This window comes from Rhinichthys klamathensis, unplaced genomic scaffold (assembly GCF_029890125.1).
Source record: "Rhinichthys klamathensis goyatoka isolate OS25496 unplaced genomic scaffold, OSU_Roscu_1.1 h1tg000176l_1, whole genome shotgun sequence".
Lineage (NCBI taxonomy): Eukaryota > Metazoa > Chordata > Actinopteri > Cypriniformes > Leuciscidae > Rhinichthys > Rhinichthys klamathensis.
Genome location: NW_026606705.1, coordinates 3,040,169 through 3,062,160, shown reverse-complemented (window position 1 = coordinate 3,062,160; position 21,992 = coordinate 3,040,169). Strand labels below are relative to the sequence as shown.

The window sequence follows — 21,992 nt, the reverse complement described above, 5'->3', positions numbered from 1 at the left end:
TAGCTGCCTTCCAAGCAGTTGACCCGGGTTCGATTCCCGGCCAACGCATTGCCTTTTGCTCAAGCCGTCGTTAAAACAGTCGTCTGGGGCCCCTGGCCAACTCCTCATTTAACTCGTGGCTGGAGCAAAACTTTTGCATGGGTCTTTGGGCAGCAGTAAAAGGACTAGGTCTCCCCGTCGGGGAATCGAACCCCGGTCTTCCGCGTGACAGGCGGAGATACTGTCCACTATACTAACGAGGAGTTGCAGAGATAGGTAGTCGCCCCCGATCAGCGCCCCCCGACCAGGAAAGGCCTCATGCGTCATTTTAGGTCATCGCTTCACAGAAGCCAGTTAAGCCAAACAAATCATCTAATACCATTTAAATATGAAGTGTCTGTGTAAAACGGGTTAAGTTATTAAATTAGAGAGCTTGCTTTTTTAATAAAGAGCCTGGTAGGTCAGGTCAAAAAGTTAATGCGTTTTTTTCCAGTGCCGGGCCCAAACAAAGAGAGTTTCGGGTCCTGCCAGCTGCTAATGTCTTGCGAGCATTCTTGCTGACCGCACAAGGCGGCATCCAGTCTATGCGCGACCATCTGCGTTGGTGGTATAGTGGTGAGCATAGCTGACTTCCAAGCAGTTTACCCGGGTTCGATTCCCGGCCAACGCATTGCCTTTTGCTCAAGCTGTCGTTAAAACAGTCGTCCGGGTTTTGCTTTTTGCTAATGTCTCAAAAAGTTCATGCGTTTTTTTCCAGTGCCGGGCCCAGACAAAGAGAGTTTCGGTTCCTGCCAGCTGCTAATGTGTTGCCAGCATTCTTGCTGACCGCACAAGGCGGCATCCAGTCTATGCCCAACCGCCTGCGTTGGTGGTATAGTGGTGAGCATAGCTGCCTTCCAAGCAGTTGACCTGGGTTCGATTCCCGGCCAACGCATTGCCTTTTGCTCAAGCTGTCGTTAAAACAGACGTCCGGGGCCCCTTAAAAAGTAAGCTATGGCTTGTTTAACCTGTTTGTTATAGTTAATTTGACTATTTTTAAATCTAGAGAGATTAATATTGGTCAAAACAGCATGCCTCTTTATACACAATTATGTTTTCAAATGTAGCTTAATGTTGTCAATATTCAAATGATAATTAATGACGGTATATGTTTTGTATAACATTTGCCACATTTCTTTTTAAATCATGCTTTAAAGCCAAAAATGTTGTTCTTTCCAATGACGAAAAACAATATAGAAAACTGTCGTTTGTTTTGTCGTTTATGTTTCTCTTAATGTTATCAGGGTTTGGTGGCCAAAAATGCCAGCAGAATTAATATACACCCAAAATTCAAAATGTGGTGAAAAAATGGCCCTAGTATGGCCCTGGCCAACTCCTCCTTTAACTCGTGGCTGGAGCAAAACTTTTGCATGGGTCTTTGGGCAGCAGTAAAGGACTAGGTCTCCCCGTCGGGGAATCGAACCCCGGTCTTCCGCGTGACAGGCGGAGATACTGTCCACTATACTAACGAGGAGTAACAGAGAAAGGTAGTCGCCCCCGATCAGCGCCCCCCCGACCAGGAACGGCCTCATGCGTCATTTTAGGTCATCGCTTCACAGAAGCCAGTGAAGCCAAAAAAATCATCTAATACCATTTAAATATGAAGTGTCTGTGTAAAACGGGTTACGTTATTAAATTAGAGAGCTTGCTTTTTTAATAAAGAGCCTGGTAGGTCCGGTCAAAAAGTTCATGCGTATTTTTTCCAGTGCCGGGCCCAAACAAAGAGAGTTTCGGTTCCTGCCAGCTGCTAATGTGTTGCCAGCATTCTTGCTGACCGCACAAGGCGGCATCCAGTCTATGCCCAACCGCCTGCGTTGGTGGTATAGTGGTGAGCATAGCTGCCTTCCAAGCAGTTGACCCGGGTTCGATTCCCGGCCAACGCATTGACTTTTGCTCAAGCTGTCGTTAAAACAGTCGTCCGGGGCCCCTGGCCAACTCCTCATTTAACTCGTGGCTGGAGCAAAACTTTTGCATGGGTCTTTGGGCAGCAGTAAAGGCAGAGATGGGGGACTCGAGTCACATGACTTGACTCGAGTCAGACTCGAGTCGCAAATTTAAGGACTTGAGACTTGCTTGACTAAATTAAAAAAATGACTCGACTTGACTTTGACTTGAGATCCAATGACTTGAGACTTGACTTGACTTGAACTGTATGACTCGAGAATGACTTGATATACATTTTTATATAAATCATCGCAACATCCATTGATAAACAAAATGAAAGCAACGGAACCATTGACGTCATCAGATTCTGCGCGATTGCGTGACGCTGCACAAGTCCAGAAATAGCCTACATCGCGCTGAGCGCGCTAAATACAAAAACATCTCCCTGCATCGTATCTTTTTGGATATAAACACTAGAAAATGACCATATTAATGCAAGAAGATTTTTTGTACGCATAATAACTGGCAAGGGATATCGGACGACCATCACAACCTCGAACAGTCGAACTTCATTCACCACGTCTAAAAGTAAGCTATGGCTTGTTTAACCTGTTTGTTATAGTTAATTTGACTATCTTTAAATCTAGAGAGATTAATATTGGTCAAAACAGCATGCCTCTTTATACACAATTATGTTTTCAAATGTAGCTTAATGTTGTCAATATTCAAATGATAATTAATGACGGTATATGTTTTGTATAACATTTGCCACATTTCTTTTTAAATCATGCTTTAAAGCCAAAAATGTTGTTCTTTCCAATGACGAAAAACAATATAGAAAACTGTTAGTTTTGTCGTTTATGTTTCTCTTAATGTTATCAGGGTTTGGTGGCAAAAAATGCCAGCAGAATTAATATGCACCCAAAATTCAAAATGTGGTGAAAAAATGGCCCTAGTATGGCCCTGGCCAACTCCTCCTTTAACTCGTAGCTGGAGCAAAACTTTTGCATGGGTCTTTGGGCAGCAGTAAAGGACTAGGTCTCCCCGTCGGGGAATCGAACCCCGGTCTTCCGCGTGACAGGCGGAGATACTGTCCACTATACTAACGAGGAGTAACAGAGAAAGGTAGTCGCCCCCGATCAGCGCCCCCCCGACCAGGAACGGCCTCATGCGTCATTTTAGGTCATCGCTTCACAGAAGCCAGTGAAGCCAAAAAAATCATCTAATACCATTTAAATATGAAGTGTCTGTGTAAAACGGGTTACGTTATTAAATTAGAGAGCTTGCTTTTTTAATAAAGAGCCTGGTAGGTCCGGTCAAAAAGTTCATGCGTATTTTTTCCAGTGCCGGGCCCAAACAAAGAGAGTTTCGGTTCCTGCCAGCTGCTAATGTGTTGCCAGCATTCTTGCTGACCGCACAAGGCGGCATCCAGTCTATGCCCAACCGCCTGCGTTGGTGGTATAGTGGTGAGCATAGCTGCCTTCCAAGCAGTTGACCCGGGTTCGATTCCCGGCCAACGCATTGCCTTTTGCTCAAGCTGTCGTTAAAACAGTCGTCCGGGGCCCCTGGCCAACTCCTCATTTAACTCGTGGCTGGAGCAAAACTTTTGCATGGGTCTTTGGGCAGCAGTAAAGGACTAGGTCTCCCCGTCGGGGAATCGAACCCCGGTCTTCCGCGTGACAGGCGGAGATACTGTCCACTATACTAACGAGGAGTAACAGAGAAAGGTAGTCGCCCCCGATCAGCGCCCCCCCGACCAGGAACGGCCTCATGCGTCATTTTAGGTCATCGCTTCACAGAAGCCAGTGAAGCCAAAAAAATCATCTAATACCATTTAAATATGAAGTGTCTGTGTAAAACGGGTTACGTTATTAAATTAGAGAGCTTGCTTTTTTAATAAAGAGCCTGGTAGGTCCGGTCAAAAAGTTCATGCGTATTTTTTCCAGTGCCGGGCCCAAACAAAGAGAGTTTCGGTTCCTGCCAGCTGCTAATGTGTTGCCAGCATTCTTGCTGACCGCACAAGGCGGCATCCAGTCTATGCCCAACCGCCTGCGTTGGTGGTATAGTGGTGAGCATAGCTGCCTTCCAAGCAGTTGACCCGGGTTCGATTCCCGGCCAACGCATTGCCTTTTGCTCAAGCTGTCGTTAAAACAGTCGTCCGGGGCCCCTGGCCAACTCCTCCTTTAACTCGTGGCTGGAGCAAAACTTTTGCATGGGTCTTTGGGCAGCAGTAAAGGACTAGGTCTCCCCGTCGGGGAATCGAACCCCGGTCTTCCGCGTGACAGGCGGAGATACTGTCCACTATACTAACGAGGAGTTGCAGAGATAGGTAGTCGCCCCCGATCAGCGCCCCCCGACCAGGAACGGCCTCATGCATCATTTTAGGTCATCGCTTCACAGAAGCCAGTGAAGCCAAACAAATCATCTAATACCATTTAAATATGAAGTGTCTGTGTAAAACGGGTTACGTTATTAAATTAGAGAGCTTGCTTTTTTAATAAAGAGCCTGGTAGGTCCGGTCAAAAAGTTCATGCGTTTTTTTCCAGTGCCGGGCCCAAACAAAGAGAGTTTCGGTTCCTGCCAGCTGCTAATGTGTTGCCAGCATTCTTGCTGACCGTACAAGGCGGCATCCAGTCTATGCCCAACTGCCTGCGTTGGTGGTATAGTGGTGAGCATAGCTGCCTTCCAAGCAGTTGACCCGGGTTCGATTCCCGGCCAACGCATTGCCATTTGCTCAAGCTGTCGTTGAAATAGTCGTCCGGGGCCCCTGGCCAACTCCTCATTTAACTCGTGGCTGGAGCAAAACTTTTGCATGGGTCTTTGGGCAGCAGTAAAGGACTAGGTCTCCCCGTCGGGGAATCGAACCCCGGTCGTCCGCGTGACAGGCGGAGATACTGTCCACTATACTAACGAGGAGTTGCAGAGATAGGTATTCACCCCCGATCAGCGCCTCCGAACAGGAACGGCCTCATGTGTCATTTTAGGTCATCGCTTCACAGAAGCCAGTGAAGCCAAACAAATCATCTAATACCATTTAAATATGAAGTGTCTGTGTAAAACGGGTTACGTTATTAAATTAGAGAGCTTGCTTTTTTAATAATGAGCCTGGTAGGTCAGGTCAAAAAGTTCATGCGTTTTTTTCCAGTGCCGGGCCCAAACAAAGAGAGTTTCGGTTCCTGCCAGCTGCTAATGTGTTGCCAGCATTTTTGCTGACCGCACAAGGCGGCATCCAGTCTATGCCCGACCACCTGTGTTGGTGGTATAGTGGTGAGCATAGCTGCCTTCCAAGCAGTTGACCCGGGTTTGATTCCCGGCCAACGCATTGCCTTTTGCTCAAGCTCGTTAAAACAGTCGTCCGGGGCCCCTGGCCAACTCCTCCTTTGACTCGTGGCTGGAGCAAAACTTTTGCATGGGTCTTTGGGCAGCAGTAAAGGACTAGGTCTCCCCGTCAGGGAATCGAACCCCGGTCTTACGCGTGACAGGCGGAGATACTGTCCACTATACTAACGAGGAGTTGCAGAGACAGGTATTCACCCCCGATCAGCGCCCCCGAACAGGAACGGCCTCATGTGTCATTTTAGGTCATCGCTTCACAGAAGCCAGTGAAGCCAAACAAATCATCTAATACAATTTAAATATGAAGTGTCTGTGTAAAACGGGTTACATTATTAAATTAGAGAGCTTGCTTTTTTAATAAAGAGCCTGGTAGGTCAGGTCAAAAAGTTCATGCGTTTTTTTCCAGTGCCGGGCCCAAACAAAGAGAGTTTCGGTTCCTGCCAGCTGCTAATGTGTTGCCAGCATTTTTGCTGACCGCACAAGGCGGCATCCAGTCTATGCGCAACCACCTGCGTTGGTGGTATAGTGGTGAGCATAGCTGCCTTCCAAGCAGTTGATCTGGGTTTGATTCCCGGCCAACGCATTGCCTTTTGCTCAAGCTCGTTAAAAAAGTCGTCCGGGGCCCCTGGCCAACTCCTCCTTTAACTCGTGGCTGGAGCAAAACTTTTGCATGGGTCTTTGGGCAGCAGTAAAGGCAGAGATGGGGGACTCGAGTCACATGACTTGAATCGAGTCAGACTGCTAATGTGTTGCCAGCATTCTTGCTGACCGCACAAGGCGGCATCCAGTCTATGCCCAACTGCCTGCGTTGGTGGTATAGTGGTGAGCATAGCTGCCTTCCAAGCAGTTGACCCGGGTTCGATTCCCGGCCAACGCATTGCCTTTTGCTCAAGCTGTCGTTAAAACAGTCGTCCGGGGCCCCTGGCCAACTCCTCATTTAACTCGTGGCTGGAGCAAAACTTTTGCATGGGTCTTTGGGCAGCAGAAAAGGACTAGGTCTCCCCGTCGGGGAATCGAACCCCGGTCTTCCGCGTGACAGGCGGAGATACTGTCCACTATACTAACGAGGAGTTGCAGAGATAGTTAGTCGCCCCCGATCAGCGCCCCCCGACCAGGAACGGCCTCATGCGTCATTTTAGGTCATCGCTTCACAGAAGCCAGTGAAGCCAAACAAATCATCTAATACCATTTAAATATGAAGTGTCTGTGTAAAACGGGTTACGTTATTAAATTAGAGAGCTTGCTTTTTTAATAAAGAGCCTGGTAGGTCAGGTCAAAAAGTTCATGCGTTTTTTTCCAGTGCCGGGCCCAAACAAAGAGAGTTTCGGTTCCTGCCAGCTGCTAATGTGTTGCCAGCATTTTTGCTGACCGCACAAGGCGGCATCCAGTCTATGCCCGACCACCTGTGTTGGTGGTATAGTGGTGAGCATAGCTGCCTTCCAAGCAGTTAACCCGGGTTAGGAAACCTAGGCACTTTGACGGATGTTGGCCCATTCAAATAAGTTGCAATATGACACATAAGCGGTCCAATGGACCGTACACCTGAATTTGGATCCATATTCCCACTTAAGCGGATGGCGAGTTGGCGTTTTGTCCCTGAGAGTGCAAACGGCGCAATTATTGTGCAATAAGCTGTTGGTTGACACCACCGGGGGCGCTGTTGCACTGCGCGTCCAACAAACGGCCTATTTCGTCCACCTAGGCGCCTATCCTTCATTAATTCGTCCACCTAGCAGCCTAAAGCGCCACCTAGGCGCCTATTCTTCATTAATTCGTCCACCTAGCAGCCTAAAGCGCCACCTAGGCGCCTATTCTTCATGAATTCGTCCACCTAGCAGCCTAAAGCGCCACCTAGGCGCCTATTCTTCATTAATTCGTCCACCTAGCAGCCTAAAGCGCCACCTAGGCGCCTATTCTTCATGAATTCGTCCACCTAGCAGCCTAAAGCACCACCTAAGTGACTACTCTTCACCGTAGTCTTCCTCTCGTCCTACGAACGGCCTATTCGTCCACCTAGGCGCCTATTCTTCATGAATTCGTCCACCTAGCAGCCTAAAGCGCCACCTAAGTGACTACTCTTCACCGTAGTCTTCCTCTCGTCCTACGAACGGCCTATTCGTCCACCTAGGCGCCTATTCTTCATGAATTCGTCCACCTAGCAGCCTAAAGTGCCACCTAAGTGACTACTCTTCATCCTTAGTCTTCCTCACGTCCCACGGACAGCGTATTCGTCCACCTAAGTGCCTATTTTTCATCAATGTGCCTAAAGCGCACCTAAGTGACTGCTCTTCACCGTAGTCTTCCTCACGTCCCACGAACAGCCTATTCTTCCTCCTAACTGCCTATTTTCTCCAAATTCGACCCGGGGGGCCCCAAACTTTGCACGCTGGTAGCCTAGGGGCCCCACTCCCACATATCAGGAGCCTAGGACCCTGAAACCCGGGATCCTGAACCGGGGGCCCCTGGACAACCACCGTGTCAAATTTGGAGCCCCTGCGACCTTTTGGCCCCTGCTTTCCAGACGTCCGTCCTGCAACCTATCCGACGTAGGCTGTTCCTTGACAGTTGGGCCAATTAAGCACGAAAACGGGTCCGAGGGGCCCCAAACTTCGCACCCTGGTAGCCTAGGGTCCCCACTGCCACATACTAGGAGGACGAGTCCCTAGAGCGCAGGGAAAAAAATGTTCTCTTCCTTTGTCAAAATCTCTCACAAAGGCTTCTTGCACTCATAGACAGAAAGACCCTCTCCAAAGGGCACAATGAAAAGATAGAGTAGGGTTAAGAAAAAGACTCGAGGCCCACCTAGGACCCTGATATCCACGATCCTTACTCAGGGGCCCCTGGACAACCACCGTGTCAAATTTGGAGCCCCTGCGACCTTTTGGCCCCTGCTTTCCAGACGTCCGTCCTGCAACCTTTCCGACGTAGGCTGTTCCTTGACAGTTGGGCCAATTAAGCACGAAAACGGGTCCGAGGGGCCCCAAACTTCGCACCCTGGTAGCCTAGGGTCCCCACTGCCACATACTAGGAGGACGAGTCCCTAGAGCGCAGGGAAAAGTTTTTCTCTTCCTTTGTCAAAATCTCTCACAAAGGCTTCTTGCACTCATAGACAGAAAGACCCTCTCCAAAGGGCACAATGAAAAGATAGAGTAGGGTTAAGAAAAAGACTCGAGGCCCACCTAGGACCCTGATATCCACGATCCTTACTCAGGGGCCCCTGGACAACCACCGTGTCAAATTTGGAGCCCCTGCGACCTTTTGGCCCCTGCTTTCCAGACGTCCGTCCTGCAACCTATCCGACGTAGGCTGTTCCTTGACAGTTGGGCCAATTAAGCACGAAAACGGTCCGAGGGGCCCCAAACTTCGCACCCTGGTAGCCTAGGGTCCCCACTGCCAAATACTAGGAGGACGAGTCCCTAGAGCGCAGGGAAAAAATTTTCTCTTCCTTTGTCAAAATCTCTCACAAAGACTTCTTGCACTCATAGACAGAAAGACCCTCTCCAAAGGGCACAATGAAAAGATAGAGTAGGGTTAAGAAAAAGACTCGAGGCCCACCTAGGACCCTGATATCCACGATCCTTACTCAGGGGCCCCTGGACAACCACCGTGTCAAATTTGGAGCCCCTGCGACCTTTTGGCCCCTGCTTTCCAGACGTCCGTCCTGCAACCTATCCGACGTAGGCTGTTCGTTGACAGTTGGGCCAATTAAGCACGAAAACGGGTCCGAGGGCCCCCAAACTTCGCACCCTGGTAGCCTAGGGTCCCCACTGCCACATACTAGGAGGACGAGTCCCTAGAGCGTAGGGAAAAAAATGTTCTCTTCCTTTGTCAAAATCTCTCACAAAGGCTTCTTGCACTCATAGACAGAAAGACCCTCTCCAAAGGGCACAATGAAAAGATAGAGTAGGGTTAAGAAAAAGACTCGAGGCCCACCTAGGACCCTGATATCCACGATCCTTACTCAGGGGCCCCTGGACTACCACCGTGTCAAATTTGGAGCCCCTGCGACCTTTTGGCCCCTGCTTTCCAGACGTCCGTCCTGCAACCTATCCGACGTAGGCTGTTCCTTGACAGTTGGGCCAATTAAGCACGAAAACGGGTCCGAGGGGCCCCAAACTTCGCACCCTGGTAGCCTAGGGTCCCCACTGCCACATACTAGGAGGACGAGTCCCTAGAGCGCAGGGAAAGAAAATTCTCTTCCTTTGTCAAAATCTCTCACAAAGGCCTCTTGCACTCATAGACAGAAAGACCCTCTCCAAAGGGCACAATGAAAAGATAGGGTAGGGTTAAGAAAAAGACTCGAGGCCCACCTAGGACCCTGATATCCACGATCCTTACTCAGGGGCCCCTGGACTACCACCGTGTCAAATTTGGAGCCCCTGCGACCTTTTGGCCCCTGCTTTCCAGACGTCCGTCCTGCAACCTATCCGACGTAGGCTGTTCGTTGACAGTTGGGCCAATTAAGCACGAAAACGGGTCCGAGGGGCCCCAAACTTCGCACCCTGGTAGCCTAGGGTCCCCACTGCCACATACTAGGAGGACGAGTCCCTAGAGTGTAGGGAAATTTTTGACACCCACCTAGGACCCTGAAACCCGGGATCCTGAACCGGGGGCCCCTGGACTACCACCGTGTCAAATTTGGAGGAAATTACTGAAAAGAGGTGCCTAGGTGGATGAATAGGCTGTTCGCCGGATGAGAGGAAGACTACGGTCAAGTGTAGTCAATTAGGTGGCACTTAAGGCTACTAGGTGGACGAATTACTGAAAAATAGGTGCCTAGGTGGATGAATAGGCTGTTCGCCGGATGAGAGGAAGACTACGGTCAAGTGTAGTCAATTAGGTGGCACTTAAGGCTGCTAGGTGGACGAATTACTGAAAAATAGGTGCCTAGGTGGATGAATAGGCTGTTCGCCGGATGAGAGGAAGACCACGGTGAAGAGTAGTCACTTAGGTGGCACTTTAGGCTGCTAGGTGGACGAATTCATGAAGAATAGGCGCCTAGTTGGATGAATAGGCTGTTCGCCGGATGAGAGGAAGACCACGGTGAAGAGTAGTCACTTAGGTGGCGCTTTAGGCTGCTAGGTGGACGAATTCATGAAGAATAAGCGCCTAGGTGGATGAATAGGCTGTTCGCCGGATGAGAGGAAGACCACGGTGAAGAGTAGTCACTTAGGTGGCACTTTAGGCTGCTAGGTGGACGAATTCATGAAGAATAGGCGCCTAGTTGGATGATTAGGCTGTTCGCCGGATGAGAGGAAGACCACGGTGAAGAGTAGTCACTTAGGTGGCGCTTTAGGCTGCTAGGTGGACGAATTCATGAAGAATAAGCGCCTAGGTGGATGAATAGGCTGTTCGCCGGATGAGAGGAAGACCACGGTGAAGAGTAGTCACTTAGGTGGCATTTAAGGCTGCTAGGTGGACGAATTACTGAAAAATAGGTGCTTAGGTGGATGAATAGGCTGTTCGCCGGATGAGAGGAAGACCACGGTGAAGAGTAGTCACTTAGGTGGCACTTTAGGCTGCTAGGTGGACGAATTCATGAAGAATAAGCGCCTAGGTGGATGAATAGGCTGTTCGCCGGATGAGAGGAAAACCAAGGTGAAGAGTAGTCACTTAGGTGGCACTTTAGGCTGCTAGGTGGACGAATTCATGAAGAATAAGCGCCTAGGTGGCGCTTTAGGCTGCTAGGTGGACATAGTTATTAGGAATAGGCGCTTAGGTGGCACTTTAGGCACTTCGGGGGACAGGAATAGGGAACCTGGCCCCCTAGTGGTGGAAAAAACATCCTACGAAGTGCATACGGTTCCGTAAACCAAATACTGAGGGGAAACCATTCATATACGTTGGACCTAGGATCCGGAATGGTGCCTTTTCATCCCTTTGTCCCACTATTGCACCATATGGCAACTTATATGAACTAGCAAAAATCCACAGACTGCATATTAGTCCTAGTGCTATATATGGTATATGACACCATGGAATAACCTAAATGACAGCCCGTTGACGCGAATCCCTAAGCGCTGCGCGCCGGCCCCTAAAAAATTTTTGGCCCCCAAACGACGCATATGGTTCGATGCGGCCTCACCCCCTGAGCCCGGGGACGGTGGTCCCGTCTCCGGAGACCCTCCAGGGGCCCCGGGGCGGGCAAAATTGACCTAAAAGGGCTTTTACAGATAAGTCACAGGGAGGATGCATTACAATAAAAGGTCATATTTCATAATTACAGTGGTTGTATGTGGTCAAACCTACTGTACACCACACAGGGGACACACCACAACACACGGATGTACATTTCAGCTATTATTTATGAAAAATTAGCATAATACTCAACTATCAGTGGGGAAGCCTATAGGGCACCCGTCAAATAGGTTACAGGATGGATGCTGTTTTTTTAACCGGATGGATCTCGAGAACGAAGCCGACTTTGAGCTCCATACTCTTGGGTCATGTGGGGCCCATGTGCCCCTACCCATGCCCGGAGTTTGGAGCTCAAAGTCGGCGTGGTGTCCGAGATACACCCGGTCAAACTCCCATCTTTGACCGGGCATAACTCAGGAACCAAGCCGACTTTGGGCTCCATACTCTTGGGTCATGTGGGGCCCATGGGTCCCTACCCATGCCCGGAGTTTGGAGCTCAAAGTCGGCGTGGTTTCCAAGATACACCCGGTCAAATCTGGACCGGAAGTGGCCGTAACTCTGGAACGAAGCCGACTTGGGTCTCCATTCTCTGGGCTCTTTGGGGGCCCATGGGTCCCTCCCCATACCCGGAGTTTGGAGCTCAAAGTCGGCGTGGTTTCCGAGATACACCCGATCAAAGCTGGACCGGAAGTGGCCATATCTCGGAAATGGAAGGGCCCAGGAGCTGGGGATGGTGGGTTCTCAAGGGGCCCTATGGGCACCCATCAGGCCCGGAGTTTGGAGCTCCAACTCGGCTTAACTCCCAGGATACACCCGGTTATACATAAGGGACTTTTGGACAAAACGGTCTATATCTCGGAAAGGAAGAGGCCCAGCGGACCGTACTTCGGGGCGGTGAGGGGCCCCTAGGGGCGCTCTCAGACCCCAGAGTCCCGAGCCTCTGGGACCCTTCCTTCTGAAGAGCATTCTTTCCTGTTGGCCCCCGTATCTCGGCCTGTGGGGGCGCTAGAAGCACGGGCTAGGGCGCGTTGGAGAGGGCCCCTCTGGAGCCTACTTTGACCCGAGTTTGGTGTCGCTAGGCGGCCGGGTCCCCGAGTTATAGCCGTTCAAAATTTGGAGCCAACCTGCAACTTATTCGACAGAGCTCCTATAGGCTTCCTCCCGGACTGTGCATTAATGGGTCATATTTCATAACTACAGTGCTTTTATGGGATGGAACCTACTGTACGCCACACAGGGGACACAGCTCCACACACTCATGTACATAACAGCCATTAATTATGCACAATTTGCATAATATTCGACCGTCCAGGGGGAAGCCTATAGGGAGACCGTCAAATAGGTTACAGGATGGAAGCTCTTTCTGACTTAGACATTTTCAGCGGTCAAACTCCCATCTTTGACCGGGCATAACTCAGGAACCAAGCCGACTTTGGGCTCCATACTCTTGGGTCATGTGGGGCCCATGTGCCCCTACCCATGCCCGGAGTTTGGAGCTCAAAGTCGGCGTGGTTTCCGAGATACACCCGGTCAAACTCCCATCTTTGACCGGGCATAACTCAGGAACCAAGCCGACTTTGGGCTCCATACTCTTGGGTCATAGGGGGCCCATGGGTCCCTATCCATGCCCCGAGTTTGGTGTCGCTAGGCGGCCGGGTCCCCGAGTTATAGCCGTTCAAAGTTTGGAGCCAACCTGCAACTTGTTCGACGGAGCTCCTATAGGCTTCCTCAAGGACTGTGCATTAATGGGTCATATTTCATAACTACAGTGCTTTTATGGGGTGGAACCTATTGTACGCCACACAGGGGACACAGCTCCACACACTCATGTACATTACAGCCATTAATTATGCACAATTTGCATAATATTCGACCGTCCAGGGGGAAGCCTATAGGGAGACTGTCAAATAGGTTACAGGATGGATGCTCTTTCTGACTTAGACATTTTCAGCGGGTCAGATCCTGTAAAGGTTTGGGGATTTCACACTATGTGGTGAAGTCCAGTCAGCAACTTATTCGACAGAGCTCCTATAGGCTTCCCCCTGACAGTGCATTAATGGGTCATATTTCATAACTACAGTGCTTTTATGGGGTGGAACCGAATGTACGCCACACAGGGGACACAGCTCCACACACTCATGTACATAACAGCCATTAATTATGCACAATTTGCATAATATTCGACCGTCCAGGGGGAAGCCTATAGGGAGACTGTCAAATAGGTTACAGGATGGATGCTGTTTTCAACCGGATGGATCTCGAGAACCAAGCCGACTTTGGGCTCCATACTCTTGGGTCATAGAGGGCCCATGGGTCCCTATCCATGCCCGGAGTTTGGAGCTCAAAGTCGGCGTGGTTTCCGAGATACACCCGGTCAAACTCCCATCTTTGACCGGGCATAACTCAGGAACCAAGCCGACTTTGGGCTCCATACTCTTGGGTCATGTGGGGCCCATGGGTCCCTACCCATGCCCCAAGTTTGGAGCTCAAAGTCGGCGTGGTTTCCGAGATACACCCGGTCAAACTCCCATCTTTGACCGGGCATAACTCAGGAACCAAGCCGACTTTGGGCTCCATACTCTTGGGTCATAGGGGGCCCATTGGTCCCTATCCATGCCCCGAGTTTGGAGCTCAAAGTCGGCGTGGTTTCCGAGATACACCCGGTCAAACTCCCATCTTTGACCGGGCATAACTCAGGAACCAAGCCGACTTTGGGCTCCATACTCTTGGGTCATAGGGGGCCCATGGATCCCTATCCATGCCCCGAGTTTGGTGTTGCTAGGCGGCCGGGTCCCCGAGTTATAGCCGTTCAAATTTTGGAGCCAACCTGCAACTTGTTCGACGGAGCTTCTATAGGCTTCCTCAAGGACTGTGCATTAATGGGTCATATTTCATAACTACAGTGCTTTTATGGGGTGGAACCTATTGTACGCCACACAGGGGACACAGCTCCACACACTCATGTACATTACAGCCATTAATTATGCACAATTTGCATAATATTCGACCGTCCAGGGGGAAGCCTATAGGGAGACTGTCAAATAGGTTACAGGATGGATGCTCTTTCTGACTTAGACATTTTCAGCGGGTCAGATCCTGTAAAGGTTTGGGGATTTCACACTATGTGGTGAAGTCCAGTCAGCAACTTATTCGACAGAGCTCCTATAGGCTTCCCCCTGACAGTACATTAATGGGTCATATTTCATAACTACAGTGCTTTTATGGGGTGGAACCTACTGTACGCCACACAGGGGACACAGCTCCACACACTCATGTACATAACAGCCATTAATTATGCACAATTTGCATAATATTCGACCGTCCAGGGGGAAGCCTATAGGGAGACTGTCAAATAGGTTACAGGATGGATGCTGTTTTCAACCGGATGGATCTCGAGAACCAAGCCGACTTTGGGCTCCATACTCTTGGGTCATAGAGGGCCCATGGGTCCCTATCCATGCCCGGAGTTTGGAGCTCAAAGTCGGCGTGGTTTCCGAGATACACCCGGTCAAACTCCCATCTTTGACCGGGCATAACTCAGGAACCAAGCCGACTTTGGGCTCCATACTCTTGGGTCATGTGGGGCCCATGGGTCCCTACCCATGCCCCAAGTTTGGAGCTCAAAGTCGGCGTGGTTTCCGAGATACACCCGGTCAAACTCCCATCTTTGACCGGGCATAACTCAGGAACCAAGCCGACTTTGGGCTCCATACTCTTGGGTCATAGGGGGCCCATGGGTCCCTATCCATGCCCCGAGTTTGGAGCTCAAAGTCGGCGTGGTTTCCGAGATACACCCGGTCAAACTCCCATCTTTGACCAGGCATAACTCAGGAACAAAGCCGACTTTGGGCTCCATACTCTTGGGTCATAGGGGGCCCATGGGTCCCTATCCATGCCCCGAGTTTGGTGTTGCTAGGCGGCCGGGTCCCCGAGTTATAGCCGTTCAAAATTTGGAGCCAACCTGCAACTTGTTCGACGGAGCTCCTATAGGCTTCCTCAAGGACTGTGCATTAATGGGTCATATTTCATAACTACAGTGCTTTTATGGGGTGGAACCTATTGTACGCCACACAGGGGACACAGCTCCACACACTCATGTACATTACAGCCATTAATTATGCACAATTTGCATAATATTCGACCGTCCAGGGGGAAGCCTATAGGGAGACTGTCAAATAGGTTACAGGATGGATGCTCTTTCTGACTTAGACATTTTCAGCGGGTCAGATCCTGTAAAGGTTTGGGGATTTCACACTATGTGGTGAAGTCCAGTCAGCAACTTATTCGACAGAGCTCCTATAGGCTTCCCCCTGACAGTGCATTAATGGGTCATATTTCATAACTACAGTGCTTTTATGGGGTGGAACCTACTGTACGCCACACAGGGGACACAGCTCCACACACTCATGTACATTACAGCCATTAATTATGCAAAATTTGCATAATATTCGACCGTCCAGGGGGAAGCCTATAGGGAGATGGTCAAATAGGTTACAGGATGGATGCTGTTTTCAACCGGATGGATCTCGAGAACCAAGCCGACTTTGAGCTCCATACTCTTGGGTCATGTGGGGCCCATGTGCCCCTACCCATGCCCGGAGTTTGGAGCTCAAAGTCGGCGTGGTTTCCGAGATACACCCGGTCAAACTCCCATCTTTGACCGGGCATAACTCAGGAACCAAGCCGACTTTGGGCTCCATACTCTTGGGTCATAGGGGGCCCATGGGTCCCTATCCATGCCCGGAGTTTGGAGCTCAAAGTCGGCGTGGTTTCCGAGATACACCCGGTCAAACTCCCATCTTTGACCGGGCATAACTCAGGAACCAAGCCGACTTTGGGCTCCATACTCTTGGGTCATGTGGGGCCCATGGGTCCCTACCCATGCCCCGAGTTTGGTGTCGCTAGGCGGCCGGGTCCCCGAGTTATAGCCGTTCAAAGTTTGGAGCCAACCTGCAACTTGTTCGACAGAGCTCCTATAGGCTTCCTCCCGGACTGTGCATTAATGGGTCATATTTCATAACTACAGTGCTTTTATGGGGTGGAACCAAATGTACGCCACACAGGGGACACAGCTCCACACACTCATGTACATTACAGCCATTAATTATGCACAATTTGCATAATATTCGACCGTCCAGGGGGAAGCCTATAGGGAGACCGTCAAATAGGTTACAGGATGGATGCTCTTTCTGACTTAGACATTTTCAGCGGGTCAGATCCTGTAAAGGTTTGGGGATTTCACACTATGTGGTGAAGTCCAGTCAGCAACTTATTCGACAGAGCTCCTATAGGCTTCCCCCTGACAGTGCATTAATGGGTCATATTTCATAACTACAGTGCTTTTATGGGGTGGAACCGAATGTACGCCACACAGGGGACACAGCTCCACACACTCATGTACATAACAGCCATTAATTATGCACAATTTGCATAATATTCGACCGTCCAGGGGGAAGCCTATAGGGAGACCGTCAAATAGGTTACAGGATGGATGCTCTTTCTGACTTAGACATTTTCAGCGGGTCAGATCCTGTATAGGTTTGGGGATTTCACACTATGTGGTGAAGTCCAGTCAGCAACTTATTCGACAGAGCTCCTATAGGCTTACCCCTGACAGTGCATTAATGGGTCATATTTCATAACTACAGTGCTTTTATGGGGTGGAACCGAATGTACGCCACAAAGGGGACACAGCTCCACACACTCATGTACATAACAGCCATTAATTATGCACAATTTGCATAATATTCGACCGTCCAGGGGGAAGCCTATAGGGAGACCGTCAAATAGGTTACAGGATGGATGCTCTTTCTGACTTAGACATTTTTCAGCGGGTCAGATCCTGTAAAGGTTTGGGGATTTCACACTATGTGGTGAAGTCCAGTCAGCAACTTATTCGACAGAGCTCCTATAGGCTTCCTCCCGGACTGTGCATTAATGGGTCATATTTCATAACTACAGTGCTTTTATGGGGTGGAACCTACTGTACGCCACACAGGGGACACAGCTCCACACACTCATGTACATTACAGCCATTAATTATGCACAACACCAGGGGGTTCACTCTAAGCAAGGAGAGTCTGCTTTTAGCTATTATGCCAGCCGCAGCTGGAACCAGCTTCCAGAAGAGATCAGATGTGCTCCTACAGTAGTTACATTCAAATCCAGACTCAAAACACATCTGTTTAGCTATGCATTAACTGAATGAGCACTGTGCCACTGTTCGTCCGACTGTTTTTTACTGTACTTTATTTTTTATTCTAAACTGTTTTAATTATTCTCATTTGTTTTGATTATTTTAATTTCTTCTATGTAAAGCACTTTGAATTACCATTGTGTATGAAATGTGCTATATAAATAAACTTGCCTTGCCTTGCCTTAAATGTATTGTCGTGCTTAATTGGCCCAACTGTCAACGGAAAGTCTACGTCGAATAGGTTGCAGTACGGATGTCTGGAAAGCAGGGTTCAAAAGGTCGCAGGGGCTTCAAATTCGACACGGCGGTAGTCCAGGGGCCCCCGGTTCATGATCTAGGGTTTCAGGGTCCTAGGTGGGTGCAAAAATTTTCCCTCAACTCTAGAGACCTGTCCTCCCAGTATGTGGCAGTGGGGCCCCTAGGCTACCAGGATCTGAAGTTTGGGGGCCCTGGGACGACCTGGTGAAAAATAAGCTGTTAGGTGGACAAATAGGCTGTTCGTTGGACGTGAGGAAGACTAGGGATGAAGAATATGCACTTAGGTGGATGAATATGCACTTCGTGGCCTTAATTAGTGTAGAATAGGCGCCTAGGTGGATGAATATGCTGTTTGTTGGACGTGAGGAAGACTAGGATGAAGAATATGCACTTAGGTGGATGAATATGCACTTCGTGGCCTTAATTAGTGTAGAATAGGCGACTAGGTGGATGAATATGCTGTTCGTTGGACGTGAGGAAGACTAGGATGAAGAATATGCACTTAGGTGGACGAATATGCACTTCGTGGCCTTAATTAGTGTAGAATAGGCGCCTAGGTGGATGAATATGCTGTTCGTTGGACGTGAGGAAGACTAGGATGAAGAATATGCACTTAGGTGGATGAATATGCACTTCGTGGCCTTAATTAGTGTAGAATAGGCGACTAGGTGGATGAATATGCTGTTCGTTGGACGTGAGGAAGACTAGGATGAAGAATATGCACTTAGGTGGATGAATATGCACTTCGTGGCCTTAATTAGTGTAGAATAGGGGACTAGGTGGATGAATATGCTGTTCGTTGGACGTGAGGAAGACTAGGATGAAGAATATGCACTTAGGTGGACGAATATGCACTTCGTGGCCTTAATTAGTGTAGAATAGGCGACTAGGTGGATGAATATGCTGTTCGTTGGACGTGAGGAAGACTAGGATGAAGAATATGCACTTAGGTGGACGAATATGCACTTCGTGGCCTTAATTAGTGTAGAATAGGCGCCTAGGTGGATGAATATGCTGTTCGTTGGACGTGAGGAAGACTAGGATGAAGAATATGCACTTAGGTGGATGAATATGCACTTCGTGGCCTTAATTAGTGTAGAATAGGCGACTAGGTGGATGAATATGCTGTTCGTTGGACGTGAGGAAGACTAGGATGAAGAATATGCACTTAGGTGGACGAATATGCACTTCGTGGCCTTAATTAGTGTAGAATAGGCGACTAGGTGGATGAATATGCTGTTCGTTGGACGTGAGGAAGACTAGGATGAAGAATATGCACTTAGGTGGATGAATATGCACTTCGTGGCCTTAATTAGTGTAGAATAGGCGCCTAGGTGGATGAATATGCTGTTCGTTGGACGTGAGGAAGACTAGGATGAAGAATATGCACTTAGGTGGATGAATATGCACTTCGTGGCCTTAATTAGTGTAGAATAGGCGACTAGGTGGATGAATATGCTGTTCGTTGGACGTGAGGAATACTAGGATGAAGAATATGCACTTAGGTGGATGAATATGCACTTCGTGGAAGCCATCTCACAACCTATTCGACGCACGTCGAGTAGGTTGCCCGTTGGACCGTGCTGCCGCCTTGTGGCGAACCCCTGAACTGCAGCATTTTGCAACTTCACCAGTGCGGACTTTGGGGGCCCCTGGAGGGGCCCATGGGGGGGCTAGGAGCGGGGGACAAAGCCCCAGGGCATCATGGGGTGGGGGCCGAGGGACCCCGAGCGACTTGAGACTTGACTTGACTTGAACTGTATGACTCGAGAATGACTTGATATACATTTTTATATAAATCATCGCAACATCCATTGATAAACAAAATGAAAGCAACGGAACCATTGACGTCATCAGATTCTGCGCGATTGCGTGACGCTGCACAAGTCCAGAAATAGCCTACATCGCGGTGAGCGCGCTAAATACAAAAACATCTCCCTGCATCGTATCTTTTTGGATATAAACACTAGAAAATGACCATATTCATGCAAGAAGATTTTTTGTACGCATAATAACTGGCAAGGGATATCGGACGACCATCACAACCTCGAACAGTCGAACTTCATTCACCACGTCTAAAAGTAAGCTATGGCTTGTTTAACCTGTTTGTTATAGTTAATTTGACTATCTTTAAATCTAGAGAGATTAATATTGGTCAAAACAGCATGCCTCTTTATACACAATTATGTTTTCAAATGTAGCTTAATGTTGTCAATATTCAAATGATAATTAATCACGGTATATGTTTTGTATAACATTTGCCACATTTCTTTTTAAATCATGCTTTAAAGCCAAAAATGTTGTTCTTTCCAATGATGAAAAACAATATAGAAAACTGTTAGTTTTGTCGTTTATGTTTCTCTTAATGTTATCAGGGTTTGGTGGCAAAAAATGCCAGCAGAATTAATATGCACCCAAAATTCAAAATGTGGTGGAAAAATGGCCCTAGTATGGCCCTGGCCAACTCCTCCTTTAACTCGTGGCTGGAGCAAAACTTTTGCATGGGTCTTTGGGCAGCAGTAAAGGACTAGGTCTCCCCGTCGGGGAATCGAACCCCGGTCTTCCGCGTGACAGGCGGAGATACTGTCCACTATACTAACGAGGAGTTGCAGAGACAGGTAGTCGCCCCCGATCAGCGCCCCCTGACCAGGAACGGCCTCATGCGTCATTTTAGGTCATCGCTTCACAGAAGCCAGTGAAGCCAAACAAATCATCTAATACCATTTAAATATGAAGTGTCTGTGTAAAACGGGTTACGTTATTAAATTAGAGAGCTTGCTTTTTTAATAAAGAGCCTGGTAGGTCCGGTCAAAAAGTTAATGCGTTTTTTTCCCGTGCGGGCCCAAACAAAGAGAGTTTCGGTTCCTGCCAGCTGCTAATGTGTTGCCAGCATTCTTGCTGACCGCACAAGGCGGCATCCAGTCTATGCCCAACCGCCTGCGTTGGTGGTATAGTGGTGAGCATAGCTGCCTTCCAAGCAGTTGACCCGGGTTCGATTCCCGGCCAACGCATCGCCTTTTGCTCAAGCTGTCGTTAAAACAGTCGTCCGGGGCCCTTGGCCAACTCCTCATTTAACTCGTGGCTGGAGCAAAACTTTTGCATGGGTCTTTGGGCAGCAGTAAAGGACTAGGTCTCCCCGTCGGGGAATCGAACCCCGTTCTTCCGCGTGACAGGCGGAGATACTGTCCACTATACTAACGAGAAGTTGCAGAGACAGGTAGTCGCCCCCGATCAGCGCCCCCCAACCAGGAACGGCCTCATGCGTCATTTTAGGTCATCGCTTCACAGAAGCCAGTGAAGCCAAACGAATAATCTAATACCATTTAAATATGAAGTGTCTGTGTAAAACGGGTTACGTTATTAAATTAGAGAGCTTGCTTTTTTAATAAAGAGCCTGGTAGGTCCGGTCAAAAAGTTCATGCGTTTTTTTCCAGTGCCGGGCCCAAACAAAGAGAGTTTCGGTTCCTGCCAGCTGCTAATGTGTTGCCAGCATTCTTGCTGACCGCACAAGGCGGCATCCAGTCTATGCCCAACCGCCTGCGTTGGTGGTATAGTGGTGAGCATAGCTGCCTTCCAAGCAGTTGACCCGGGTTCGATTCCCGGCCAACGCATCGCCTTTTGCTCAAGCTGTCGTTAAAACAGTCGTCCGGGGCCCCTGGCCAACTCCTCATTTAACTCGTGGCTGGAGCAAAACTTTTGCATGGGTCTTTGGGCAGCAGTAAAGGCAGAGATGGGGGACTCGAGTCACATGACTTGACTCGAGTCAGACTCGAGTCGCAAATTTAAGGACTTGAGACTTGCTTGACTAAATTAAAAAAATGACTCGACTTGACTTTGACTTGAGATCCAATGACTTGAGACTTGACTTGACTTGAACTGTATGACTCGAGAATGACTTGATATACATTTTTATATAAATCATCGCAACATCCATTGATAAACAAAATGAAAGCAACGGAACCATTGACGTCATCAGATTCTGCGCGATTGCGTGACGCTGCACAAGTCCAGAAATAGCCTACATCGCGGTGAGCGCGCTAAATACAAAAACATCTCCCTGCATCGTATCTTTTTGGATATAAACACTAGAAAATGACCATATTCATGCAAGAAGATTTTTTGTACGCATAATAACTGGCAAGGGATATCGGACGACCATCAC

At 49.0% G+C, this 21,992-nt stretch overlaps 5 non-coding genes across 5 annotated transcripts; all 5 read left to right on the top strand.

Moving 5' to 3' along the window:
- Window positions 1–3,953: 3,953 nt before the first annotated feature.
- On the top strand, window positions 3,954–4,025 carry trnag-ucc (transfer RNA glycine (anticodon UCC)). The gene has a single exon. It is a non-coding gene; the product is annotated as a tRNA-Gly (tRNA).
- A 528-nt stretch (window positions 4,026–4,553) lies between these two features.
- On the top strand, window positions 4,554–4,625 carry trnag-ucc (transfer RNA glycine (anticodon UCC)). Its single transcript has one exon. It is a non-coding gene; the product is annotated as a tRNA-Gly (tRNA).
- A 1,418-nt stretch (window positions 4,626–6,043) lies between these two features.
- Window positions 6,044–6,115, top strand: trnag-ucc (transfer RNA glycine (anticodon UCC)). The gene has a single exon. It is a non-coding gene; the product is annotated as a tRNA-Gly (tRNA).
- Window positions 6,116–20,769: 14,654 nt separating this feature from the next.
- On the top strand, window positions 20,770–20,841 carry trnag-ucc (transfer RNA glycine (anticodon UCC)). The gene has a single exon. It is a non-coding gene; the product is annotated as a tRNA-Gly (tRNA).
- A 528-nt stretch (window positions 20,842–21,369) lies between these two features.
- On the top strand, window positions 21,370–21,441 carry trnag-ucc (transfer RNA glycine (anticodon UCC)). The gene has a single exon. It is a non-coding gene; the product is annotated as a tRNA-Gly (tRNA).
- The last annotated feature ends 551 nt before the right edge of the window (window positions 21,442–21,992 follow it).